The sequence below is a fragment of the Vicugna pacos genome, chromosome 10 (assembly GCF_048564905.1).
Source record: "Vicugna pacos chromosome 10, VicPac4, whole genome shotgun sequence".
Taxonomy (NCBI): domain Eukaryota; kingdom Metazoa; phylum Chordata; class Mammalia; order Artiodactyla; family Camelidae; genus Vicugna; species Vicugna pacos.
In genome coordinates this window covers 61920931-61930494 of record NC_132996.1, presented here as the reverse complement: position 1 = coordinate 61930494, position 9564 = coordinate 61920931, and the positions used below count along the sequence as shown (strand labels likewise).

Genomic DNA, 9564 nt, shown 5'->3' with positions numbered 1-9564 from the left:
ACAGCAGCTTAATGCATTTCACTAGGTAGAAAAAAACATGTTCTCAAAAATAAGAAAGCACTTAAGAGCAGAGCTCATGTTGTCTTAGTCCAATCCAGAGACAACTGTACCCAAAAGGACATCTGCAAGATTGTTCACCACAAAGAGAAAAGCTTTGGGAAGTAGACTGTGGTGTCATAACTCTTCCAATTTTACTTCTAATTGAAGTAGAAGCAAATATGACAACACTTATGGCAATAAATGTAGTGGCTTGGGCAGATCACAAAACTTGGAAACACCTTCCAATTTACCTAAGTTAACTACTTCTAGAAATAGGGGAAGCTGTTCCAGATTATGGGAGAAGATAACGGCTTAGTGTGAAATAAAACTAGCGTCTGCTGATCCTAAAGCTAGTGCTCCTGTGCTCCATCACGTTTTTATTCATAATATACTTGCTAAATATTGTTACATCAAAGAGTCCATTGATTTTTTCAGTAAAACATATGGCATCCGTGAAGTGGAAGGCTGGATCTTTCTGTCAAGAGAGAAAACTATAAACACATCTCTATGGCATATACACACATGCGTATTTTGGTAGCAAACTTCATTTTTGAAAAGAGACAAACTAATTCACAATAGAGTCTAATAACTTAGGTAAGGTATCTGAGAAGTACTTTTTTGATCAACTGTGGATTAAATATTCCTGTTTTTTCATATCTATCATAAACATTCTCCTAAAGCAGTTTTCAAAAATGATTCTAGATTCAAAGAAATAAATGTAAAGCCAACTTTTTAATAGTAAAATTGTTTTACAAATATATTTTACTATCTGCCTTTGAAAAACATCTGCATATGATTGCTAATATAATATAGTGTAACTTCCTATGGTATATAATCAAAAATATATTTATATACCAAAACATAATCAAATACTAGCCCCCCAAAATTCTGTATAATGAAACGATCACAGGGTGTGGAGTAAGAGTATTTGGGCTCAAAGCTGACTTTCATGTTCTATGATCTAGTAATTTAACTTTTCTGATCTTCCTTTTCTTTTTCTTTGTAAAATAAGAACACTAAATTTTAATTTTATAATGCTGTTGCGACAATTTGATTACACTTTAAATTTTTCATGTCAGTCTTAACATAGTAAAATCAATTTTTATAATCACTGACAAATTTTACCAAACAAAACAAGAAATCCAATATAATTTTAAATATTAGGTATGTCAGGTGTGTGCCAAGAGAACACTGGCAAATATCTTTTTTCTATAATATATTCCACATCATCCTTGATACCAACAAGCTATACAGCTTTCTGAGTAACAACTGCTTATATACACAAGCACATTATACAATTCTATAATCAAAAAGGAAAGTTTTCAGTTACAGTAAAACAAGAGAGGTTCTAATAAAATGTTGTGTTATTTCTGTTACACGTGGTTGGAAAATAAGAAAATTGAGACAAGGAGAAGTGAAGCCTTGTATCCCAGGACATACAGTTAATAAGGAGCAGACCTGAAGATATAATTCATGACAGTCTGACCTCAATTCTTGATCTTGATCTTGGCCTCACATTACCTCCCACATAAAAACTTACCAAATAATTAGTCAGATATTTCTTTAACATTTATCCTTCAACAAAGGCTTTCAGAAGACTGTTTCTCATCTTAAGTTGTGGAGGCATTGAATAATGGTTTCAAAGTACACTTGGGAATTTGAAAGATGACATCTTCTTCGTCTGAGAATTTCTCATCTCCTCTCTCAGGAGAATTAAGAATTGTATAGTAATTTTATTTACTTTGTTAAGTCAGTTAATAACATATAACTTTGTCCATTTCTAATGTTCCCTAAATTTGCTATTTAAAAAAGTCTTATATGAATATGGAGTGGCTGTGGAGAACAGGGAACACTCCTACACTGTTGGTGGGAATGTAGTTTGATGCAGCCATTATGGAAAACAGTATGGAGATTCCTATAAAACTAAAAATAGACAACTGTATGATCCAACAATCCCACTCCTAAGCATATATCTGGAGGAAACTCTAATTTGAAAAGATACATGCACCCCAATGTTCATAGCAGCACTATTTACAATAGCCAAGACATGGCAACAATCTAAATGTCCATCACCAGATGACTGGATAAAGAAATTATGATATATTTATATAATGGAATACTACTTAGCCATAAAAAATACCATTTGCAGTGAAATGGATGGACCAGGAGATCATCTTTCTAAGTGAAGTAAGACTGAAAGAGAAAGAAAAATACTGTATGATATCACTTACATGTGGAATCTTAAAAAAAGATACAAATGGACTTATTTACAAAACAGAAACAGACTCACAGACATGAAAAACAAACTTAGGGTTACCAGGGTGACAGGGGGTGGTAAGGGGTATTGGGAGTTCAAGATTTGTAGATACTATTATATATAAAATACGTAAAAAAAAAGTCTATACTGCAGAATCCATGGAAATATATTCAGTATCTTGTAGTAACCTATAATGAAAAAGAATATGAAAAAGAATATGTGTTTGTATATGTATGTCTGAAACATTATGCTGTGCACAGAGAACTGATGCAATATTGTAAACTGACTATACTTCAATAATTTTCAAAATTAAAACAAAAATTATAAAACCATGTGACAAGCACTTCTTGAATTTTCTTTCATATTTAATCTGAAGGTAACCCTATGAGATGAATATATTATTCCAAATTCATAGATATGAAAGCAAAGGGTCAGAAAAATTTATTTCACCTGTCTAGGCTGGTGTAACCAGTAAGTAGTAGAAATAAAAGCCTGTTTCTGCTGTTTTAGTTCCTAGCTGTTAGCTGTATAATTTAAGAGCTGAAATCTCTGGAAAGTGTTGGGTATGGTTCACCATAATCAGAATAATATTCCTGGATTTCATACTATATTATAAATGAGCTCTCTAAGAACTTGAGTACATGGAGGTCAGAGTTTGATCTACAAATAAACAAACATGTAATAAAATCATAGGCATTGAGAATTGAAAGGGTTATAAGGGAGTATCTAATTCACTATTTTTATTTTGCAGTAAAAAACCTGAGACCCAGGGAAGGAAAGGAACATATCTAAAATTTCACATTCTGATGCTGGCAGGTTAAAAATAAAATTCAGGTTTCCTAAATTCCAACCTGTTTTATCTTTTCTCTACACGGAATAGCTGATATTCTTACTTGTTCCAGAGTAATTCAAACAAAAGGCATTGTTGCATTTGCCCAATTGGTCTCTGTAATTACTTCAATAAGCCTCATTGTTTTCCAAGCGAGATGTGCCTGGGGAAATGAAGATGTTGAGAGGTCATAAACAAATACACCTTTGATTCTATCCTATAGGATTTTCTCATATAAAAGAAAATCACACAAAGAAAAGATATTTTTAAATGAGATTTTTCTTTAAAAAAGAACAGGATTTTTTTTTAAGCTCCAATTTTCCGTATCAATTTAGTATGTCTCTCCATTTTATCCTTAAGCCAAACAAATAAATTACGTGGGAACATGATAAGATGCTATTTCCTGTATATATCAGATCTCTTTGTCAGCATAAGAATATGGTGCTGCTTTTTTTCTACTATTTGGAAAGGGAGATTAGTTCCAAAATACTTCTACCCAGTCCTTTATATTGAAATAAATTTACTCATGCATCAGGGACCCAATATGGAAATTTATGCCTTCTGTAGAATACCCATAGTCCACTAGATATGCAGAGCTGGCCTGTTGAGAGAGTTTTGGGCCAATATTCTCACCTTGTAAAGCAGTTAATAAATAGAAATTCAATTACATAGAGTTGGGAGACCATGAGGGGGAACTCTTCTGCAACATAGCAGAAACCAACAAAAGAAGAAAGACTCTTCTTTCCCGACAAGGGCTCAGCCAATGAAAAGTCATGGGCCCTTTACTTACAATAGCCCTCCCAAATCCCTTTACCCCTTTATGAAAGCATTCTCCTTTCCTTGCCATGGAGGGAATTGCCTGTGATTCAACATGGTTACAGGTCTCAAATTGCAATTCTTGCTGATGCCAAACAAGCCCATTTTTTTGGAAAAAAAAATCTAGTTATCTGTGTGTTTCAGATCAACAGACATCAGTTAGCTTTCTGACCAATGGACCACAGTGGCATTCTGCCACCCAGGAGTGAGTGTTAGCTTAGAATCTGCCTCAAGTAATCTCCAGAAAGATTTGAGTATTTCTGTTTGCCCAGAGCACAATTACCCCAGTAAATGGCCTCAGCTCCCTCAGAGAAAGATTAGGTTGAAGATCCACATCACCTATTTGTGGTGCTATCACAGAGTTCTCATTCAAAATTACCTGAAGTAGCCTTCATTAAAAAAAAAAAAAAAACTCTGGTTTGGAAATTATCCACATCAGGTGATTGGATGAGGAGCCATGATTTTTCCGAATTGAATCTGTTGACTCAATTCAGACCACTGTTCACCAACTCTAGATTATATTTGATCACCATCATCATCATCATGTTAGTTGGCTTGGGTTTTCACAATAAAATACTTCAAATTGGGTATCTTAAACAACAGACATTTATTTTCTTACTGTTGTGGAACCTGGACATCCAAGATCAAGGTGCCTGCAGGGTTGGTTTATGGTGAGAACTTTCTTCACAGTTTGAAGATGGCACCGTCTCTGTCCCCTACCTCACATTGGAGGAGAATTAATAAAATGGCCACACTTAGGCTAACAGATTGCTTATTCTTATACTTGCCCTTAACACGGGCAGCTAACCAGACTGACTGGGTGCTACTCACAGCTCCAGGCCCACTGTTAAAGCAAAGCTATTAATTCTACTGTCTCTACTTTACTCCAGTAATCAAAAGTAACAATAATGCTTGGTCTCTGGGTCATTCACTGGAGAAGGTCACGGGACTGTAACCTTACAAAATAGCCTGAATTAACAAGAAGACCACAACTTGGGTGCTTATAAAATAAAGAGATGGAAAGAGTGACAACCACTAACCTCTATAGAACTGGTCACCTGGAGACACCATGATGCCACTCTGAGTCTAATGAGAAGAAAATAATTCTGTTGATTATTATCAATGCTTTATTGTTTAAGCTATGGCTGTATAATCACCCTGCCCCATCCCCAAGATGGGTTCACAGTTTTGAAGGCATTAGCCTGCTGTGAACTCCCTTTGCCTGGCAAAGCAATAAAGCTGTCTCTTTTTTTTCTAAGCTCTAAGACAGACAGGAAGGGGGCAGGGCACAGACATTCAAGGAATGCTACAGCAATTAACATCAAAATGGTGAAAGATTCAACCCCCAGTGGGCCCTGAGGCTCAAGATGGTGGGTGGTTTGACTTCTAGCAGATCTTGAGCTTCATTATATGCTCACTGTAACATATTAACATGGTGAGTAACATGCCCACAGGCACCATGGCAGTCCCAAGGCTAGCCACAAAATGTCAAAGAGTGGGAAATGGCCAAATTCCTGGGAATCCCAGCCCCTTCCCCAGACTAGTTAGACTGCTCCTTCCCCTTATTAGCATATGAAGCCACTGAGCCCATAAAAACTGGCAACATGGTGCCTCAGGACCACCACCTCTCTCTCCTCTCTCTCTCTCTGTTTGGAGACAGCCCACACTCGGTCTATGGAGTGTGTACCTACTTTTAATCTGAGCACCCAACACCCACACCTCGTGGCCTTTCTCTTGCCTTTCAATGTATCTCTCTGAATAAATCTACCTTTACTCAACAGTGGCTCACTCTTGAATTCTTTCCTGTGCAAAGCCAATGACCCATACTTGGTGGGGCACATCCCAGGGGCTCAACCGAAGCCGGGGACATGGCCCTCCTCATGCCACACATCCGTCTTTCCTGCATCAAGACCACATCTTTGAGTTTCAATTAGGCTCATCAGGGATGGGGGCCAATTTTTCTGCAACAACATGGCCTTTCCTCTAAGCAAACATCAGAGAGCAAGCTCTGGTGTACTTTTCATTTCTTATCAGAACACCAGTTCCATTGGATTAGAACTTCACTCTTATTATCTCAAAGAGTACCAGCTATTCCAGTTCCTGCTGCTCAAGGCTTTCCAGCCTGCATGACATGTGTGAGTGAAGAAACTTTTTAGATGATTTCTGCTTCAGCCAGTTTCTAACTGCAAACTTATCAGAGTAGCTAAGCCTTGAAATCCCTAATGAACTGATCAGATTCCTGACCCACTGAAACCATCTGAAATAAAGTGAATGATGATGTTTTAAATCACTAAATTCTGAGGTGATTTTTTTATATGGCAATGGTATCTGTAACACTGCTGTAATTTAGATGCTGTAGTACTGGCTCATGGTAGATACACTAAATGAACAAAATAAAAAGCTAAGAAATAGAATAATAGATACATAGATCTTTATATATGAAAGAAGTAGTGACATTGCAGGCTAATTGGAAACAGAATTGTTATTCAATAAATGTACTGGGGAAAGCTATTTGCCCTTAAAAGAAAGTAACATATACACCCATCTCATACCATACCTAAAAATGTATATCCTATGTGGTTGAAAGATGTAAATATAAAAAAAAAGACTTTAAAATATTTAAAGGATATTATTTTTATACTCAGAGCAGGGAAGGAATTTGAGAAGTGCATGCAGAGATATTTTACCGAGTCCAGCTTCCTCATCCCTACATACAGCCCAGGTGGGGAATCCTTGATCCCAACCATGCTCCTTCTAATGAGCATCTTCAAATCCGGCTGTCAGCTCCTCTAAATCTGACAATTTTTGAAGTATTAGATTTCTTTCTAATTAAAAGACCTAGAGTGCTTTTTATTGCCTTTGCTGTAGAATAAATAAAACTTTATTGTTGGCATCAATTCAATACATCTCAAACATACGGAGGCATTATTATTGCTAAGCACACTGAGTGATTTCAGTTATAAATTGAGAAAAAAAATGAAGGCATATTTTGGACCTGAGAGTCTAAGTTGTGGGTTGCATTTTGATGGGAAGCTTGTAATGCCAGAGCCTTAAAAATGCTCTTTGTAATACAGTATTTGATCCCCAAAACCACCATAGAGGTATTGTAAACAGAGAAGATACTTTGATTCATCACTTAAGTCAAGAACACATAGTTTATGGAGAATCAGAAAGGCATTTATTATGTAAATCAAAATAATATGTATCCCTGATGTTAAATATTTATTGCATTAAACAAAAAACTCTAAACCCAGATAGTTTAATTTAATGAAGGCAGACTCTGAAGATATAAGTGATTTGAATGACTTAAATATATATTCAACTACTGGGAAGGCCACTTGAGCTAGATGCACAGCAAGGGGCTGAAAAATTTAATTCTTAGATGAAAACTTGATCAGCAAAGAAAATCAACCACACTCTACTATTACAGCATAAATTTCACAAAGTTCATGTCTTGTGGATGTATCCTCTGCTATGAACATGTGCTGTGAAATTTTAAATTAATTAATTTGACCGAGAAATTTATTTTTATTGTTAGATTAACATTTTTAAAACAAACTAAATTTTTAATTTCAAATTTCACTCTCTCAGACTAAAAGGAAACAAGTTCTATTAGGTCATGTTTCTCTATACCAGGACGGTACCATATACCACAAACAAGAACTTGAAATAAAACCAAAAAATTGTTGTCAGCAAAGAATCTTAATAAACTATGAATGCATATATAAGAAATTAAACCTATGCAATTCTCTTGGTCTTAAGAACTATGAAATATTCCACTTACAAAAAGATTAATTTGTATAGCTGTTTCAGAACAAATAGGCTAAATAATCCAAAGAAAACAATATTTTAAATGCAATCACGTATAGTTTAAAGTATTCCATGATTCTGTAAATATCATGTCCTACATGAGGGATACAGCCCTTTTCCACCTAAGGTCAGATTTTTCACTCCAAAGTTTCTTCATGGCATTTTTCATTTCTGCATTTCTCAGGGTGTAGATTAGGGGGTTCAACATGGGAGTTATAAAAATTACAACTACCATCATGGATTTGTCAATGGGAAAGTTGACATCAGGCCTTGCATACAGAAAGATACAGGGAACGAAGAATAAAATGACCACCGTCATGTGCGATGCACAGGTGTAGAGGGCTTTGTGACTTCCTCCCACACCATGCATCTTAAGGGAGTGTAATATGACCCCATAGGAAACTAAGAGAATGAAGAAGACACAACAGTGCAGATTGCGCCTCCATTAGCTCTCATGGAGAGTCCGATGAGGTGGGTGTTGGTGCAAGCAAGTTTCAATAAGGGGTACATGTCACACAGGAAATTGTCAATGACATTGGGGCCACAGAAAGGGAGCTGATGAATGAAGAGAAATTGAACCAATGAGTGCAGGAAGCCTCCAGTCCAGGCCACCAGCAGCATGAGTGCACATACCCGCCGATTCATGATGACCAAATAATGAAGAGGCTTATAGATGGCTATGTATTGGTCATAGGCCATCACCACCAGAAGAATGACTTCAACACCAGCAAACAGATGACCTATAAAGACTTCAGTCATACAAGCCTGGAAGGAAATAGTCTTTTTCTGATGAAGCAAGTTGGTGATCATTTTGGGAGCAATGGCAGCAGAATAGACAGTATCTACAAATGATAAATAAGCCAGAAAAAGTACATGGGGGAACCCAGGGACCGGCTGGCCGCGATGGTCACCATGATAAGCAGGTTGCCCGCTATGGTCACGAGGTAGACGAGTAAGAAGGGGACAAATAGAACTTTCTGCATCTCAGGGTTCTGTGTGAGCCCCAGCAGGACAAACTCAGTCACATTGTTCCTGTTTTCCATGGTGATCTGAAGGTGTTGATCAGGTGTCAGAGGCTGCAAACAAAAGGGCCAATAACGACTTGGAGAGGATTGCAAGCTTTCTGTCAAAACTGTGATGTCTTACTGCACAGTGTTTGCTCCACGAGGGCTCACACAATGAGACTTTGGAATCTCCTCCCACAAGCACTCCATTCAAGATCACAAATTCCTTGCTTCAACTACAGCGACGAGATGTCCGTATTCTAACTGGGAGTCATACCTGAGAGATGATCTACCACACAATAAGAAAGCTGCTTTCTCCAGAATCTCTCTCACAAAGATGGCACTTTTGACTTAACATACCATTTCTACTTTTCCTGAACACATTTTGGCTTCTGAGGTCCACCATGAAAACAATCTCATCTCTAATAAGTTGATTTATATATTTACATAAATTAATACTTAGCCCTGGAGCATAAAACTATCGGCTTGCGTTTAGATAACTGTCTCTCTGAATTACTGTGAGCTCCAAAAATCAAGAAGTAAGTCACCCACAGTGTGAAAGATCCAGGCACACCATGAGTATTCATTAAATGCTTATTAAACTCTGTTTAAATAAACTGAACTTCAAATCCCATCAGAGAACAACTGAACAAAGATAATATATAAAATTCTTCCCAACCAATAAAGTGCAATGAAAGTAATGTTTTGTTTGAAAATGCACCCCCCGACACACAAACTAAAATGACACTATTACAATGTTATTAGGGAACAAATGGACAATATAAACCGAAATGATTGATACTATATTG

The 9564-nt window shown here is 36.7% G+C and overlaps 1 pseudogene; it reads right to left on the bottom strand.

Annotated features, from left to right (window-relative positions):
* Positions 1-7838: 7838 nt before the first annotated feature.
* On the bottom strand, positions 7839-8794 carry LOC102537799 (olfactory receptor 4A15-like; annotated as a pseudogene).
* Positions 8795-9564: the final 770 nt, after the last annotated feature.